Consider the following 15299-nt stretch of genomic DNA (forward strand, 5'->3'; position numbering starts at 1 on the left):
ATAAATAAATAAATAAATAAAATAAATAAAAATAAAAATACTCTTGAATGAATAAATAGTAACTGAATCAGTAAAGAGGACTGGTAACACAATTTTACCTACAAGCGATGAAACTAGATTTTCTGCTAACACTCAGAGAGTTTTCTTTTATCTAGAAAACATATGACATTATCTTGGCACAGTAGTCAAGATTCTTTCATAAAATAATTAATCAATTCCAAACTCATCACTGAAAATATCTTTTGAATTACTTTCCAACATTGCAGACTAGACTGTCTTTTTCTCTGTATCATTGCAAGGGTAAAGCAGTAAAGTTGTCATTACAGGAGCCACCTACAACTAGTCACCCAGATTTTGTGAGGGATCACTCATTTTTCTCACACTTTTTTCACTTTTCTGTGGTATTCAGTGCAATTCTCCCCATTGATACCATTCAGTGACTTACAGGCCCCTTCTACCTTAAATCTGTTTTAAAGATAGAATTTGTTAGCAGGGTTAGGACAACCCAATAATTGATCTACTTTTACTTGAAAATGGAGTGCCTTTTTTTTTAACACAATGAAAAAAGCAAGAATTAGACACAGATTGCAGAACAAGGACAAGGTGACCTAGCCTAGAGAGACGGACTGTGATTCTAGATTTTATAACTTTCCAGACAGGAGACTACAATAAGCTTTAAGACACAGGACAAAAGAAGTCTCTTTAGATTTCAGTCCTTTCCAACCACTCTAATTTAATCTCTGAACAATACGTACTGGTCTTTCTATATCTAGAGTGGGATTGTACTTGGTACCTCTGCCTATATTTACGAACTCTAAGAGGATCACTTCTGTATTGAGCCTCTGCTGGCTTAAGATAAAGGAAGGTACACTTCATTGTGCACTAATATTTTCCTGGTTCTGTTTATTCCCAGAAAATGGGAATACTTTCAATATAAAAGCAATGTTCTAAAGGGGCCATAGTGTCTTACTCAAAGAACTGTCAAAATCTGGCTTCCCATAACAAAAACTATTCTAAAATAAAAGCCACAATGACCATCTTCTCCTTACTTCCTTACATGTTTCGGAAAAAAAAAGACAATTTATGCTTACAGTGAAATTATTTCAGAAATTGTCCTTTGCTAGAGACAGACACTGGAACTCTATTGAAACAGAGCCCATCAAAGACAAATTTCAATAAACTTATATTTTGTAAGCACCTTTTCTCTCATAACACTTAAATATAGAGCTTTTTCATAAAGCTATTAAGGTTTATTGAATAAATAATGACTCTTTTACCATGTTTTTACCTACATATTCACTAGACAAATAATGGAGGCACCGAGGGGCTGAATAACAATATTTTGTTAAGAGCCTTCAAAGATATCATTCTTCCAGGGCAAAAAGCGTTAAGACAAATAATCCCTTAATATGTAAGGGCTTGTCATACATATTTAAATGTAAGGATATTTTACAAATGTAAACTCTAAGTTAAATAAACTAAGCTTTGAGTGTGTATAGAATGGGTAAGGATATGTGACTTGTGCATGCCCCATGTTTATTTTTACATCAGTTTTCTTTATTAAAACATTGATACAGAAAACACAAGCCCTTTTTGTACTTAAATCTAGACTAGGCAAAAAATACTTTCCATGTCAATTAAAATTAAGAAGGATCTGATGAACTAAAAAATTCAGAAAGGTGCTAAATGTTGATTGAACTATGGCATCCTTAAAAATCTCATATGAGAAACTTGGAGTTATGGGGCTTGCTGATATAATTGGTGTCATATTTATGGCTATCACTAATTTACTTGTACTGGTTGGGTGGAAAGTTTAGCTCTCAGAATCTGCTATAAACTGCATAGCCCTTAGAATAACACAATTTCATCTGGTTCCTCAAATACCACTTTATATAAAGTAAATTTGCTGTGCACAATCTGAAGATATAATCATACGAATTCATAGGCACAGTTGAAAAACATTGGTGTAGGACAGCAAGCATATGCACAAACACAAAAACAGTTAAGGCCACCTTGCTGTGCCCAAGAGTGGCATGGGCTGCACAAATTTATTAGCGGTATCATGTTTCAACAGGCACATTGCAAGTCCAATTTCTTGACTGTTGTTTTAAACCATGATTGTGTTGCTAGTAATCTTTGGCAACTCGTCAACTATAACAATTTCATTAATTAATGTTCCATGTATGTAATATTTCTAACTCTAGAATTGATAATAAGAAGCATGTCTGATCACAAAATAATGGTTTAAGAATTCTAATGATGAACATGATTTATTAATTCACTTGTCTACATCTGCTAGAGGGAGTTTTCTGCATGCCTCAATGGAAATCGCCTTCATTTTTTTAATGTGAGCTGAGGAGAAAACAGGAATGTAAATTACTGCTGTCTTGTATGCCATCCTTATAATGTCTTAGGGGAGTTAGGGTTTGGCCATCCCTAGATGAATTTTGCCTTTCCATATAACTTAATTAGTGACCAAAGCAAACACTTCTGACCAAAGTAAACACTTCTGATGTGATTTAGTTGAGGTAAAGCCAAGGCTTATATTTTATATGTACAGCAGTCTTGACAAATTTATGTGAAGGCTTATTTTTATAGTGCTATCACTGGTGTAAGAACACCGACTTTATTTATATATCTCCCAAATGGATGCACAGTGAGTTTGGTCTGTGACCCAGGGCTATGCCAAAACTAATTACATCCCCAAATTCACTTGGCTTTCTCTTCTCTTCTTTTTTTAGTATAAAAAATAATAAATAAAAGGGAACACGCCATAGGGATTTTTTTTTTTTTTGTAAATAGCTTCGTTAGGTGATGTGCTGATGAAATAGTTGCATTTTGCAATATTTTTTCTTTTTTTGGCTTTTTGACTTTTTCTGGGGCCGCTCCCGTGGCATATGGAGATTCCCAGGCTAGGGGTCTAATCGGAGCCGGAGCCACTGGCCTATGCCAGAGCCACAGCAATACAGGATCCGAGCCGTGTCTGCAACCTACACCATAGCTCATGGCAATGCCGGATCCTTAACCCACTGAGCAAGGCCAGGGATGGAACCTGCAACCTCATGGTTCCTAGTTGGATTCGTTAATCACTGCGCCACGGCGGGAACTCCACATTTTGCAACATTTGAACACAGCAAAAAAGGAATATTCTCTGTTTTCCCACAAATGAGGATACAAAATTCCATAGCAATTTTTAAAATTTCTATAATACAGCAAACCAGATAAAGTACCAGAAACCTTTCTGAAACTATTGGGGATAAGTAAAACAAGATTTCACAAGACACCTGGACATTTTAATCCAGGAAGAATTTGTATTCTCTCAATTGGTAACAACACAGGAATTATTTCCTGAGTTCTATTTACAAATAAGACTATTTAATTATTTTAAGAATGACTTTAAAATGCTGAGCAATGTGAAAAATTGATCACAGGAGAACAATTTTTATTCTAAATGTATGATTCAGTTGTTATTGAGGTAAGGCACCTGAAACTTCCATCTCCAACATTTAACTGTCTTAGAAGCATATGTCTTGGAAATGTTTCACTTTGTCACTTTGAAAATCCAAAAAAGGATGATAATGTTTTCCAAGAAAATGTGAGGAATTTACCATACATTTTTGTGGTTGATATTACAATACAATACTCAGATCTCCTTTCAGGAAAGAAGGATTTAGAGTCAGCCTTCTGCTGCCAGCTCCTTACAGGGATTTCCTCTGAAGGAGCTGTTTTAATCCAAGATCATATCCCATTACAAAGTTTGCCTGCTATCACTGCCTGCATGATATGAGAGTATAAGGATATACTTCATTTAGGATGGATAAGCAACAAAGTCCTACTGTAAAGCATAAGCAACTATATGCAATCTCTTGGGTTAAAACATGATAGAAATTAGTATGAGAAAAAGATATATATATATATATATATACATATATATATATATATGTGTGTGTGTGTATATGTGTGTATGTGTGTATAACTGGGTCACTGTGCTATAAAGCAGAAATTGGCACAACACTGTAAATCAACTATGCTTTAATTAAGAAAGAAAAAGATACACTGCTCTTACCCCACCCTGAATAACTGAAAGACGAGCCTTCAAACTCCTTTCAGGACCTCTGAAATCTCCTTTAAGACCTCATTGTCACTTGACATTACCCTTGGACCAATGCAAAACATCCAAAGAATATAAAAGACTGGAAGAAATACTACTAAAATAATAGTTTCATAAAGATCAAGGTGGTGGATTAGAGGATAGACCATTATGGACAATAATATTGAAAAATAATATATATGTGTACACACACACATATATCTGAGTCACTTTGCTGTACAACAGTAATTGGCATAGCATTGTAAATCAACTATAGTTTAATTTTTTTTTAATATGGCAGATTAGAAAGATCTTGAGCTCGCCTCCTCCCATGGGCACACCATTATCATTATTACTTACAGAGAAATTATCTCTGAGAACAATGTGAAGATGAACAGAAAATATTTCCACAACTAAAGATAAAAAGGAGCCACAATGACATATATAAAAGAGGTGGAGATGTGGTCTAATCAGGACGTAGCCCCCAGCACAGTGATCTACAGCAAAGGTTCTCCCTGAGGAGAAAGGAGTTTTACCAGCCTGAGCTTATTGTACCAAGATGATGAGTTACCAAAGTGTAAGGCTTTGTAAACTAGTAGGACTTACATTCATGAGAGCCAGAGGACTGTAAGAAACTGAGATTTATTCCATAAATGCATGCAAAATCTCCTAAGTCTCAGCATGAAGGCAGTAGTTTTAAAGGTAGTGGGCCAACTTGCTGATGAGACACTGGCAATTAGCCAGCTTTTTGATGTCATTCTATCTTTCTGACACCTGTACTGGTGGGTCCCATTTTTGGAATCCTCCCTCTAGCCAATTAGGGCCAAGGGTGTACCCCACTGAACAAAGTGCTTACAGTAGTTGCAATGATCTTAACCACCATACCTTGGATTCAGGCATACTGGAGGTCTGCTCCACCAGAAACACACCCACAACAACTGCATTAGGCAGGACCTCACAACAATCCAGACTGGAAGCCAACTCCACAAACCAAAGTGCCCTCAGTAGTTGGTCAGCCTTGCCACAACAGAAAGATGCATGCAGGCCATATAGAAAATATACTTGAATCAGGAGTTCCCTTTGTGGCTCAGTGGTTAATGAACCTGACTAGGATTCATGAGGATGTGGATTCAATCCCTGGCCTCACTCAGTGGGTTAAGGATCCAGTATTGCTGTGAGCTGTGGTGTAGGTCACAGACATGGCTCAGATCTGGTGTTGTTGTGGCTATGGTGTAGGATGGCAGCTACAGCTCCAGTTGGACCCCTAGCCTGGGAACCTCCATATGCCATGGGTATGGCCCTAAAATAGCAAAAAAAAAAAAAAAAAAAAAAATCCCTGAACCATGTGGCTCTGGTGGCCAGAAGGGAGCATGCTGCTGTGCCTCAAAGAACTTCTTCTGTATAAAGCGACTTCTCCAAAATTTGGAGATTTAGTGGACCTATCTAATACAAAGAAATAAACACACAGAACTAGGCAAGATGAAGTGAAATAAACACAGAGAACTAGACAAAATTAAGTATATTCCAAGTAAAAGAATAAGACAAAAACCTCAGGGGAAAAAAAGAAAGTAAAAAAAAACCAAAAAAATAAGCAACCTCCCTGATAATAAGTTAAAGGTAGTGATCATAAAAATGCATGGAGAACTTGGGAAAATAATGGATAAACATAGTAAGAATTTCAACAAATATTAGAAAATATGAAAAAGAATCAATCAGAGCAGAAGAATAAAATAATTGAAATTATTTATGGTATACACATACTAGAAGGAATCAAGAATATATTAGATGATCTAAAAGAGTACTGGAAATCAGCAAAGCTGAGCACACACAAAAAAGAATAAAGAATTAAGATAAATGAGGATAGTTTAAGGGACCTCTGGCATAATACCATGTGTACTCACATTTGCATTTAGGGATCCCAGAGGAGTAGAGAAAAAGAGGCAGATAAGTTATTTGAAGAAATAATACATAGATGCTTCCCTAGCCTGGGAAAGGAAACAGATATCCAAGATCAGGAAGTACATAGAGCCTCCAGTATCATGAACAAAAAGAAGTCCACACCAAGACACATTAAAATTAAAATGTCAAGGTGTTCCCACTATAGTGCAGTGGGTTAAAAATCTGACTGCTGCAGTTCAGTTTGCTGCAGAGGTGAGGGTTTAATCCCCAGCCCAGTGCAGTGGGTTGAAGTAAAACTGTCACTATTTGTAGATGACATGCTATTATATGCAGAAAATTCAAAAGTCTCCACCAGAAAAAAAAAAAAAAAACTATTAGAACTAATACATGAATTCAGTAAGATCACAGGGTACAAGATTAATATACCAAAACCTACGTAATTTCTATACACTAATAATTAATCATCAGAAATATAAATTAAGAAAACAATCACATTTACAATTGCATCACACAGAGTAAAATACCTAGAGATAAATTAAAACAAAAAAGTGAAAGACATACACTCTGAAAACTGTAAAAAATTATGAAAGTATTGAACTTAACACAAATAAATGGAAAGATATACTATGCTCATGGATTGGATGAATTAATACTGTTAAAATGTCCATTCTAGGCAAGGTACACTACAGATTCAATGCAAAGCCTATCAAAATGACAATGATATTTTTCATAGAACTGAAATAAATAAGTCTAGAATTTGTATGGAACCACAAAAGACTCCCAATAGCCAAGAAGTCTTGAGGGGAAAAAAAAGAATTTCAAAATATACTTCAAAGCTATAGTACTACACAAAGCAATCTACAGATTAAATGCAATCCCTATCAAATTTCCCATGACATTTTCACAAAACTAGAACAAAAAATCCTAGTTTATATGGAACAATAAAAGACCCAGAATGGACAAAGCAATCCAAAGGAAAAAAAAAAAACAAGCAGGAGGCATAACTCTCCCAGACTTCAGATAATAATGCAAAGCTACAGTAATCAAGACAGTGTGGTACAATACAAAAACAGACATACAGACCAATTGAACAGAATAGAGAACCCAGAAATAAACCCAGACACTTATGTTCAATTAATCTTCTACAACAGAGACAAGAATATAAAATGAGAAAAAGACAGTTTCTTCATCAAGTGGTGCTGGGAAAACTGGACATCCTCATGTAAATCAATGAAACTAGAACATATCTGCACGCCATGCACAAAAATAAACTCAAAATGACTTAAAGAGTTCCATATAAAACAAGACACCATAAAACTCCTGGAAGAGAACATAGGCAAAACATTCTCTGACATCAACGTTACAAATGTTTTCTTAGGTCAGTCTCTCGAGGCAACAGAAATTAAAACAAAAATAAACCAATGGATCCTAATCAAAATTACAAGCTGTTGCACAGCAAAAGAAATCATAAAAAAAAGACAACTTACAGAATGGGAGAAAATAGTTTCAAATGATCCAACCAACAAGGGATTAATCTACAAAATATATAAACAACTTATACAACTAAACAGCAAAAAACCAACAACCCAATTGAAAAATGGGCAGTAGACCTGTATAGTCATTTCTCCAAAGAAAATATACAGATGGCCAATAGGAACAGGAAAAAATTGCTCACACTAATTATTAGAGAAATACAAATCAAAACTACTATGAGGTACCACATCACACCAGTCAGAATGACCATCATTAACAAGTCAACAAATAAATGCTGGAGAGGGTATGCAGGGTACCCTCCTTCACTGTTGGTTGGAATGCAACCACTATGGAAAACAGTAAGGAGGTATCTCAGAAAACTAAATATAGATTTACCATATGATCCAGCAATCCCACTCCTGGGCATATATCTGGATAAAGCTTTCATTGAAAAAAATACATGCACTTGTATGTTCATTGCAGCACTATTCACAATAGCCAGGACATGGAAACAACCTAAATGCCCATGAATGGAATAAGGAAATGTGATACATATATACAATGGAATACTACTCAACCCAAAAAAAAAAGGTAAACTAATGACATTTGCAGCAACATGGGTGGAACTAGAGATTCTCATACTAAATGAAGTAAGTCAGAAAGAAAAAGACAAACACCATATGATATAACTTATTTGTAGAATCTAAAACATGGCACAGATGATCCTATCTACAAAACAGAAACAGATCATGGCCAAGGAGAGCAGACTTGTGGTTCCCAGGGGGGAGTGGAGAGGGAGGGGGATGGACTGGGAGTTTGGGGTTAGTAGATGCAAACTATTGTATTTGGGGTTGATAGCAATGAGATCCTGCTGTATAGCACAGGGAACTATATCTAGTCACTTGTGATGGAACATGATGGAGGATGATATGTGAAAAATAATGGGTATATATATATCTATGACTGGTTAACTTTGCTATATAGCAGAAATTGACAGAACACTGTAAATCAACTCTAATTTTAAAAAATGGAAAAGAAAAAAAAAAAGAGGAAACATACTCATTTGCTTAAAAAAGTAAAAAACCTATGGTAATCAAAACAGTTGGATTGGCACAAAAGCAGACATACAAATCAGTAGAAAATAACAGAAAACCAGAAATAAACACATGCTTGTATGGTCAATTAATTTATGACAAAGAGGCTAAGAATATACAATGGGGAAAATATAGACTCTGTAATAAATGGTGTTGGAAAATCTGGATAGTGACATGGAAAATAATAACACTTGACCACTTTCTTATACCATATTAAAAAAAAAAAAAAGCCCTCAAAATGGACTAAACACATAAATGTAAGATCTAAAACCATAAAACCCCCATAAGAAAACATAGGCAATAAGCTCCTTGACATCAGTTTTTACAGTAATTTTTTAGATCTTTCTTCTCAGGGAAGGACAATAAAAGTGAAAATAAACAAAGGGAATTACATCTAACAAATAAAAATTTGCACAGAGAACAAAGCAATTAACAACAACAAAAAAGGCAACCATACAATGGGGTAAGGTATTTGCAAATATTATATCCAATATGGGTTAATTTCTAAAATATGCAAAGAATTCATACAAAATAATATCTGTAAAAAACAATTTGATTAAAAAATGGACAAGGGGTTTAAATAGACATTTTTCCAAAGATACACAGATGCCCAATAGACACATAAATAGCTGTTCAGTATCACTAACTATAATGAAAATACAAGTGAAAACCATGAGATATCATCTCATATCTCTTGAATGACTATTATCACAAACACTACAAATAACAAGTGTTTGTAAGGATGTGGAGAAAAGAGAACACTCATACACTGTTGGGGGGACTGTAAATTACATATACATACACACACACACACACACACACACACACACACATATATACATATCCATATGTCCATTACAACATTATTTACAATACCTAATATATGGAAGAGACCTAAGTGTGCATCAATACATGAATGGATAAAGAAGATGTGATATTATAAACAATGGACTATTACTCAGCTATAAAAAATAATAACACCTTGACATTTGCAACAATATGGATCTAGAGGGTATTATGCTGAATGGAATAAGTCACACAGAAACATACAAATATGGTATGATTTTACATATATGTAGAATTTGAAAAACAAATGCAGAAACAAAATGGAAACATATGTATAGATACAGAGAAAAAAATTGGCTGTTGCTAGAAGGAGGGGGTGTATGGGAATGGGAAAAATAGGTGAAGGAGAATAAGAGATACATACTTCCAGTGATACAATAAATGAGTCATACAGATCAAACATACAACGTGGGGAGTGTGGTCAAAAATATTGTAGTAGCTGTGTATGGTGGCAGAAAATTGCTGGACTTATCAAGATCATTTCATAATGTATATATAAATGTCAAATCACAATATTGCACACATCAAAGCAATATTGTATATCAACTGTATTTAGCACAGAATATTCTACCCAATATTCTGTGATAATCTATATGGGAAAAAAAATCTGAGAGAGAATGGATGTTTGTATATGTATAACTGAATCACTTTGTTGTAGAGCAGAATTTATCTCCAGAATTTATCTCAACATTGTAAATCAACTATATTTCAATAAAACTTTAAAAAGAGAAATATGGTGGCAGTTTTTTCTTGGTGACAGGATTATAGGTGTGAATTTTTCTTTGTCCTTTTATATTGTTTTTATTTTTCCATAACAAATATATATTATTTTACGCTGAAAAGCATGGGAAATCCTAATGATTGACAGGTTGTTACAGACAGTGAATATGAAATGTGAATATTAGTTTGCCAATTGTAAATGTTTGGAAACCCAATCATTTAAGAGGCAAATGAAGAAAAAATGGCTCAGGAAAGAGACACTAATTTGAACACCAGAAAAAATAATTAAAATAATATATTCTCATGAACCCAAGAGTTTTAAAAATTTTAAGGAAGGCATTTCTATAGTCAAGAGCAATTCCAATGCAGTTGTTAGAGAAAAAGATAAATTACTATGCATTGAGCAATTCCTGGTGTGGCTCAGTGGTAAGGAACCTGACTAGTATCCATGAGAATGCCTCACTCAGTGCGTTAAGGATCTGGCGTTGCCATGAGCTGTGGTGTAGGTCAAAAAAATGGCTTGGATCCTGCATCGCGGTGGCTGCGGCATAGTCCAAAGTCTGCAGCTCCAATCTGACCCCTGGCCTGGGAACTTCCATATGCCTTGGTGTGGCCTTAAAAAGAAAAAAAAAAATATTGCTATGTACTGAAACATGATTAAGATGAAAGGAAGCAGGAATATGTTCCTAAGCTATTTGGTTATCAAGTGAGGAAGAAATAGAATGGAGCTAAAGTGAGGGAAAAAATTAAGAAAGGCATTTTAAAAATTGCTATTAGATTGATTTCAACTTTTTGTAGACTAGCAATGTCAGAGCAAAATGTTAACAATATAACAAGTGGGGGAGAATGATGGCAATTGATGGGGAAAGCTCTGGAGAAACTAAAATAGAATAAGATTATTTTAACAAAAGTATATTCTGTTTGGATTAGAAGAGGGATGCTGTATTTTCTGAGACAAAATGATGGTCTCAATAAAAGTAAACTTAAATGTAGAAGATGTGGTGAATTGAAAAAGTCTATCCCTAATTATCTCAAGTGTCTTCTTAATTTTATAAAGGAAATTACCTGTTGGGGGTGAGGGGACCACATCTGCAGTAGGAGCTTGAGGAGAGTGGCAAAGTTTTAAATAGTGGCAGAGGAAACTACTAATTGAAACAATTACTGAGCAGTGTCACGTTCCTGGCGGGAGTGATTGCCATGAATTATTCAGGACAGCAATCTGAAGAGTTGTGGAGTTGTGTTTATTTATTTATCTATTTATTTACTTTTTTACTTTTGCTGGACATGATCAGGAGCCCGTATAAGGCTACACTGAATGTAAATTATGTGTGTGGGTAGAGAGAAAGGTAAATATTGAAAGAACAGGGGCGCAAAGGAGAAAGGTCTGGGATAAGAGCACATATGGGTCTCATTCTGAATGGGATAAAAATAATGATTCTTGTGGAGTCTGATGGACCTGGAAGCTTACGGTCTCCAAGACATCCAAGAGAGTTTTAATTTGAGCAAGGGCCTAAGAGCGATGGGTGAATTAGTGGCTGCATTTCTGAGTGTCACAATCTCTAGTAATAATAAATTCTAGGGAGAGATCAAGGTGAGAAAGTCAAGAGAGTATGAGGCCAGATGCTGAAAAGCAGAGTTATCCAGGACTAGAGGACATGGGGTAAAACTGGGGAAGATTTTAGGATGAATAGAACATGTAGACTACTTACCTGATCTTTAGAATGTGGTATGCCAAAGAGCTGCCATGTTCTGTCACGGTGATGGAGTGGCTGTGCCACCAATGAGGAGACAGGTCTCAGGCTGAAGCAAGGAGGGTGGGGGCTGTGGTCATTTTGTGGGCTGTGTAAATCTAGATCCTTGCTACTAAATTGGAAATCAATTACACCAGGCAAAAAGTTCATTCTTCTCCATTATTCTGGAGGGATTCTGGGATAGAAAACAGTGTGTTATATAATAGAACCATGTGTGAAACAATTAGAAAGGTTAGATACAAAACTGAAAGGAAGCACTCCTAGAATACATGAACACAGACAACCTAGGAATATTTCTTTACATCAAAACATAGGTACAAAAAAGGAAGAGTCGCATCATTCGCACTGCTCAAAAACTTGAAACAATCCAAAGTCAACCTAGAGAAAAATGGATATTTAATCATAACATGAATATACAAGGGGATACTATACAGTCATAAGAATAAATATTTTACATTACAAACAAGCTCAGTGAATCTCATATATCTAATATTGAATGAAAGAAACTAGAAACAAAATAATACATATTCTATAACAGTGTAAACTTAAAAAAATACAGGAAAAACTAATCAAGAGTATTCAAAGTGAGAATAGTTATTTTAATATTTGATGGAGACTGTGACAAGAAAGGGATGCAAAGAATGTGTCTGATGTCTTGTGATGTTATATAAACTAGATATACAGGTTTAAAAAGTTGGAGTTCTTATTGTAGCTCAGCAGGTTAAAAACCAGACATAGTGTCTATGAGGATGCTGGTTGGACCCCTGGTCTTGCTCAGTGGGTTAAGGATCCTGCATTGCAGCAAGCTGTGGCATAGGCCTCAGCTGTGGCTTGGACTCAACTCCTAGCCCCAGAACTTCCATATGCTGCAGGTATGGCCATATAGAGAAAAAAAAAAAATCAATATAAGCTATTCTTTTAGGAATTTAGACTTTTCTGGATAAATAATGTGTAGTAAAAAGACAATTCTGGGAGTTCCTGTAATGCCTTAGTGGAAACAAATCTGACTAGTATCCTTGAGGACTAAGTTTTGATCCCTGGCCTCGCTCAGTATGTTAAAGATCTGGTATTGCTGTGAGCTTTAGTGCAGGTCCCAGACATGGCTTGGATCTGGCATTGCTATGGCTGTGGTGTAGGCCAGTGTCTACAGCTCTGATTCAACCCCTAGCCTGGGAACCTCCCTATGCTGTGGGTGAGGCCCTAAAAAGACCAAAAAAAAAAAAAAAGACAATTTGACTCTAACAGATTAGCTTTTAGTAGAGAAATTGCTCTGGAAAAATCAACTCTAATGTCTGGATAGAATTTTTTTAAATACACGTAAATGTAGGAAGGCATCAGAGAACCAGCAAAGAATCCAAGTTTGGAAGGATTATGTTCTCCAAGGGAAGTAGAAACAAAGGGCTGAGAAATGAAGGCAGCAGTTAAAATGCTGAGAAGCTCATCAGAGCTTTCAATAATGTCCACTGGGAAAATCAAATTGGAGCCCAGGACTTCAGATAGTTAGGATTGGGAGTTATTATTATGGAGGAAATGGAAACACATTGAGATGAACTTGAGATGTGGTGCCACTTTACCCTGGGGTATCTTTCCTTAGGGCCAAAGAATACAAGCAAAAAGCATCAGCTAACAAATAGAAAAACTTGGTGGCAATTGTGGCAGTCTTGAAGTATATACATAAAATATAATTTTTACATATATATGTTTTATAGAACACACACACACACACACATACACACAGTGAAACAGAGAAAGACAGTTACAGAGACAGAGAGACAGAGGAAGAGAGAGATCAAAGCCGGTAAAAAGAAGGGATTTGGGACAATACTCTAGCTTTTAGTAGTAAAGATAACCAGAAATAGATCAGCCCTAACAAAAACTTAAAGCCAGATCTAAGTCAGCTTAATCCCAGACTGGATTAAGTTGATCCATTGTTTCTCTATCAATCTGACATAGGTAAAAGTAAATCATCTTTGGAGGAAGATAATATCATTGAATAAGGTAAATTATTTTTATAACTTTTTTATACACAATATTTGCTGTTTAATCAATTTATCAGCTTTAGGATCAGACACGACTAAATGCTTGCAAAATAGGTAAAGTGTCCTCAATATAGAGATCCAGAGATGATCCAGAGACCGGAATCCTGATACGGATTTAAGTATCTATAATTTATATCTTCTAGAAAATATAAGGAGTGGGGGATTTAATTAAAGAAAATATTTTATGAGAAAAAGAGTCAAAAATTTAAGAACAAAAAATAAAGTGATTGAAATTAATTTATGCATGTGTTAAATATCAGTTTAGATGTAGCTGAAGAGAATTTCAAAGAACTAGAAAAAAATATTGGTCAATAATACCCAATTTGAAGTATAGAAAGAGAGAGAGAAGAGAAAAAAAAACAGAAGAGCATTTGAGACAATCGGGACATGGTTCAAAGCTGTAGTAGGAGTCCTGGGGGAAAGGAGAAGATCCAGTATTTGAAGATTTAATTGTTGAGATTTTTACAAGTTGATTAAAAGAAATCAAAGCACATGGATAGGTAAAGCTACAAATGTCAAGAAAGATAAATGAAAAAGAAAGTCATACCTAGGATCATCAGAGTAATACCATTGAGCCCAAAGACAAATGGGGAATGATTACTGAAGTGGTCAGAGAAAAAAGACACATTTCCTTAAAGGAGCAATTGAAAGGCCAACAGTTGATTTGGTTTTCAATAACAACAATAGAAAACATGATGAGGGTGAGATAGGTGGCAGTTTTAAAGTGCTTGAAGAAAATAATATTACCCGTAGTTCTCTATCCAGTGAACATATCCTCCCAAAAATAATATGAAATCATTTTAACATATATAAAAATTAAGAGAACTATATTATTATATTTGAAGACATTAAAAAGCTATAGTTAAAACACTGATATTGATTTAAGGATAAACAAACCAATGGAACACAATAAAGAATGTAGATCATAGCCATGTAATCAGTTGATTTGTAACAAAGGTGATGACACAAAGCATTGGGAAATGATAACCTTTTAAATAAATGGATCTGAATCAACAGGATCATCCATTTCTACCAGTATATTTCTTGACCTTAGCTCACAAAATACACAAAAATCAATTCCAACTAGAGAATAAAACAATAAAGCTTCTAGAAGGTAACATAAGCGGATATTTTCAAGACTTGGTCTAGGCTAAGATTACTTGAATGTGGAACAGAGAACACTAATCAGAGAAGAATGATAACTTCGGTATATCTAAAATAGAAAAAAATATATTCTTTCAAAGACACCACTAAAAGACTGATAAAGCAAGCCATAAAGTCATAGATATTTGTAATGCAAATATCCAAAACGGGCTTATAACCAAAACGTGTGAAGAAACCTTACCATTCAATAAGAAATCCAATAGAAAAAGGAAAAAAAGACTTG

The sequence above is a fragment of the Sus scrofa genome, chromosome 14, assembly GCF_054392235.1.
Source record: "Sus scrofa isolate SSC_HxYL_T2T_F1_AM1 chromosome 14, Sscrofa_HxYL_maternal_Yorkshire_Landrace_v2.0, whole genome shotgun sequence".
Lineage (NCBI taxonomy): Eukaryota > Metazoa > Chordata > Mammalia > Artiodactyla > Suidae > Sus > Sus scrofa.